Here is a 4654-nt window from a genome sequence, read left to right as displayed (position 1 = left end):
AGCAACTAAATAATTGACAATGTTAGTAAACCAGGGAGTAGAAAGAGAATCAGAAATACTATATAGTATATATAAATGATCATCTGGGAAATCATCCCGAATGGGTGAATCCTCATCAAACACACGTTCGATCCGACTCAAATGATCAGCAACTAAATTTTGTGCTCCGCTCCTATCACGGATCTCCAAGTCAAATTCTTGAAGCCAAAGCATCCATCGGATCAACCTAGGCTTTGAATCAGCCTTCTTCAACAAGTACTTTAAAGCTGCATGGTCAGTATAAACAATAATGCGAGTACCAAGCAAATAAGAACGAAATTTTTCAAGAGCAAAAACTATGGCTAGTAGCTCTTTCTCAGTAGTAGTATAATTCGCTTGGGCAACATCCAAAGTCCTAGAAGTATAATATATCACCCTAGGCAATTTATCAATTTTCTGAGCAAGGACAGCCCCCAATGCATAATTGGATGCATCACACATAAGCTTAAAAGGGACTATCCAGTCGGGTGCCTAAATGATGGGGGTGGTAGTTAGTGCTCTTTTGAGGCCATCAAAAGCCTCTTTGCATTTATCATTAAAGTCAAACTCCACCTCCTTTTGCAACAAGTTGGATAGTGGAAGGGCTACTTTGCTAAAATCTCTTATAAAACGCCTGTAGAATCCTGCATGACCAAGAAAAGATTGCACCTCTCGTACGAAAGAGGGGTAAGGCAATTGTGAAATAACAAAAAATTTTGCAGGATCTACTTCAATGCCCTTATTGGAAATAATGTGGCCTAAAACTATACCTTGCTCAACCATAAAATGACATTTTTCAAAATTTAGAACAAGGTTAGTTTCAGTGCATCTATTCAAAACCTTTTCCAGACTATCCAAACAAACATCAAAAGAGGATCCATATACAGTGAAATCATCCATAAACACCTCTATGCAATTTTCTAAAAAATCACTAAAAATACTAATCATGCACCGTTGGAAGGTACCAGGGGCATTGCATAGGCTGAAAGGCATCCTCCTATAGGCAAAAGTGCCGAAGGGGCAGGTGAATGTGGTCTTTTCCTGATCCTCAAGAGCAATAGTGATTTTCATATAACCAGAAAAACCATCAAGGAAACAATAGTGAGATTTACCTGCCAGGCGTTCAAGCATCTGGTCAATAAATGGCAGGGGAAAATGGTCCTTTTTGGTAACCTGGTTCAGCCTCCTATAGTCGATGCAGACTCTCCAACTGTTCTGCACCCGAGTAGGAATCAACTCCTCCTTCTCATTTTTTATCGTGGTGAGGCCAATTTTCTTCGGGACTACCTGGATGGGACTCACCCATTGGCTGTCGGAGATAGGATAAATTATGCCAGCTTGCAAAAGCTTGGTTACCTCCTTCTTCACTACATCAAGAATCACTGGGTTGAGTCTTCTTTGTGGTTGTCTTACTGGTTTAGCCCCATCCTCTAAATTTATTTGATGCATACATGTGGATGGGCTAATACCAGAAATGTCCGCCAGGGTCCAGCCTATAGCCTTCTTATGCTTCTTGAGAATTGATAATAGCCTCTCCTCTTGCTCATCAGCAAGGGAGGCAGATATAATTACTGGAAAACTTTTGCTATCATCCAAGTAAGCATATTTTAAATTTGATGGTAGAGGCTTCAATTTTGGTGTGGCCGGCTGGATAGTGGTAGAAAGAGATGGTTTCTCAGCCTGTACCTCATAAAGAAAGTCAGAAGTATGTGTACTTCCTGAAACATGGTTAGTTCTATCTGACTTTATAAAATCAATCTCAAGAGGTAAAACATCACCAGACATGTAATCAATATCAATTTCAGATTCACTCTCAGCATCAAATTCAGTCATATGATCAAGTACAAGTTCAGATTCAATGCATGAAGAGTGACAGGCATGCAGATTAGAATGAAGATCAGTCATGTATTCATCAACAATATGGTCAATTATTTCAACACGAAATACAGAAAGATCTTCGAATGGGTGTTTCATAGCATCAAGAATATTAAAATGAACAGTTATATCACCAAACTACATAGATAGTGTGCCTGCATATACATCTGTCTTAGTTCTAGCAGTTTTCATAAAAGGTCTGCCTAGAATGATGGGAACTGATCCTTTAGAAAATCTCTCCTCCATATTCAAAATATAAAAATCAACAAGGAAAAGCAGTTCACCAACTCTAACTAGGACATCCTCTATGAAACCAGTAGGATAGGCAACACTTCTATTAGATAAATGAATTGCCACATCAGTTGACTGCAAGGGACCAAGAGATAAAGAATTAAAAATAGACAGAGGCATCACACTAACAGAAGCCCCTAAATCTAGCATGGCATTGTCAAACTTATTGTTCCCTATAATACAAGGTATGCTGAATGTACCTGGATCTTTACATTTTTGAGGGATTTGGGGAACAAATTTACCAATCAATGCAGAGACATTTCTACCCATACTAATTCTTTCACTTCCTTTGAGCTTCCGCTTATTAGTGCATAGCTCCTTCAAGAATTTATCATATCTTGGAATTTGCTTTATTGCATCCAACAGAGGTATGTTTACCTCTACTTTTCTAAATGTTTCCAAGATCTCCTTCTCTACCTCTTCCTTTTTTTTGTTGGAAATTGCTCTTGGAGGGAATGGAAGAAGGATATCCTGCTTCTCTTTAGATTCACCTGCATAGAAATTGTTATGTAACTTACTCTTTAAATTTTTGTCATCATCTTTTTCTGGAGTGGAGTGAAGTTGGGCAGGTTCATTTGCGGATGAGGAAGATGTTGCTGGTTGAGGTTCTTGACACTGCTTTCCCGACCTCAATGCAATGGCACTCACATTTTTGGGATTCTGGACAGATTGAGAAGGTAATATGTCAAAATTATGGGACTGTTGTTGATTTAACTGTGTAGCCAATTGTTCCATCTAATTGGTTAAGCTTTGAATGGAGGCTCTGGTCTCTTGTTGAAACTGCATGTTTTGCATAGTCATTTGCCTCACAAGTTCTTCAAGGGAAGGTTGCGGAGGAGCCTCAACTGTTTGTTGTTTCTGGGGCTGTTGTTGTTGTTGTTGCTGGATTGGTGGAGGAACATATGGTCTACTTGGGCCAGCAGCATTTTGAAAATAAGGTTGTTGTTGCTACTATTGTGAAGGATTCGACCATCTAAGGTTGGGATGATTCCTCCACCCGGGATTGTACTTGTTGCTGGAGAGGTCATAATTGTTCTGTTGTGGCTGATTTTGCTGCTAAGGTTGAGGAGGTCTGTTGTAGATGTTTGCAGCATAAGCTTCAGACTGTTCAATTGCTTCAGATTGTTGCACAGAAGGGCAAAGGTCTGTGTGGTGGTCGGCAGAGGAGCATAAACCACAGAGTTTGGCGACAGGTGCAGATTTTTTATTCACGGCCAGTTGGGTTACCAGGTTAACCAAGGCATCTAGTTTACCTTCAAGCTTCTTAGTCTCGGCTGATGAAGATGAATCCGTGGCTACTTCATGCACTCCTCTAATGACAATAACATCACTTCTGGCACTAAATTGATGGGAGTTTGAAGCCATCTTCTCAATTAAATTTATGGCTTTAGCAGGGGTCATGTCTCCAAGGGCTCCACCACTGGCAGCATCTATCATACTTCTCTCCATGTTACTGAGTCCTTCATAAAAATATTGGAGGAGAAGCTGCTCAGAAAACTGGTGGTGAGGGCAACTGGCACATAGTTTCTTAAATCTCTCCCAGTATTCATATAAGCTCTCTCCACTGAGTTGTCTAATGCCTGAAATATCCTTTCTGATGGTTGTGGTCTTGGAAGCAGGGAAAATTTTTTCTAAGAATACTCTCTTGAAGTCATCCCAGCTCATGATGGACCATGGAGCAAGGTAATAAAGTCAATCCTTTGCCACTCCCTCTAAAGAAAGATGAAAAGCCTTCAGAAATATGTGATCCTCCTGGACATCTGGGGGTTTCATGGTGGAGCAAACAATATGGAATTCTTTCAGATGTTTATGCGGGTCTTCACCTGCAAGGCCATGAAACTTTGGAAGCAAATGGATCAGTCCAGTTTTAAGAACATATGGGACATCCTCATCAGGGTATTGGATGCACAAGCTTTCGTAGATGAATTCAGGTGCAGCCATTTCCCTTAGAGTCCTCTCACGAGGTGGAGGTTGTGCCATGTTCTCAGAATGTTCAAAATTAGAATGTCCAAAATAATAATGCTCAAAATCACCAATAACAGAATGCTCAGGATGCTCAAAAGGTACTAAATGATGTCTAACTAATCTATAAAATGTCCTATCTATCTCAGGATCAAAGGGTTGTAATTCAGATGGATTGCCTCTAGTTATACACTATATTCAGCAAGCACAACTAGTTGCCTTCTTATGCAAGTAACAATGTAGGTTTGAACTCAGCTACCATTAAATGATATACAAATGACTTGAAATTTTGTGAGCAACCTTATAAAATGATGAGAAGATAGCACAAAAAATTTCAAACAAAAATTCAAAGTCTAACTATAGAAGCTAAAAATGATAAGTTAAGAAAAATAAGAGAATAATACTTGGAAAATAAAAAAACTTTTGAAAAAATCTCAATTTTTGGAAGAAGGAGACCTTAGCCAGCCTATGGCATGCTTCCACAGCATGGGAAATTTTTTTCTACCCC

At 39.4% G+C, this 4654-nt stretch overlaps 1 non-coding gene across 1 annotated transcript; it reads left to right on the top strand.

Annotated features, from left to right (window-relative positions):
- The first annotated feature begins 3679 nt into the window (after positions 1 to 3679).
- Positions 3680 to 3786, top strand: LOC114404334. Its single transcript, XR_003664926.1, has one exon. It is a non-coding gene; the product is annotated as a small nucleolar RNA R71 (small nucleolar RNA).
- The last annotated feature ends 868 nt before the right edge of the window (positions 3787 to 4654 follow it).

Source organism: Glycine soja, chromosome 2 (assembly GCF_004193775.1).
Source record: "Glycine soja cultivar W05 chromosome 2, ASM419377v2, whole genome shotgun sequence".
Classification (NCBI taxonomy): Eukaryota; Viridiplantae; Streptophyta; class Magnoliopsida; order Fabales; family Fabaceae; genus Glycine; species Glycine soja.
The sequence above is the reverse complement of the archived record's forward strand: the minus strand, read 5'-3'. Positions and strand labels throughout refer to the sequence as shown.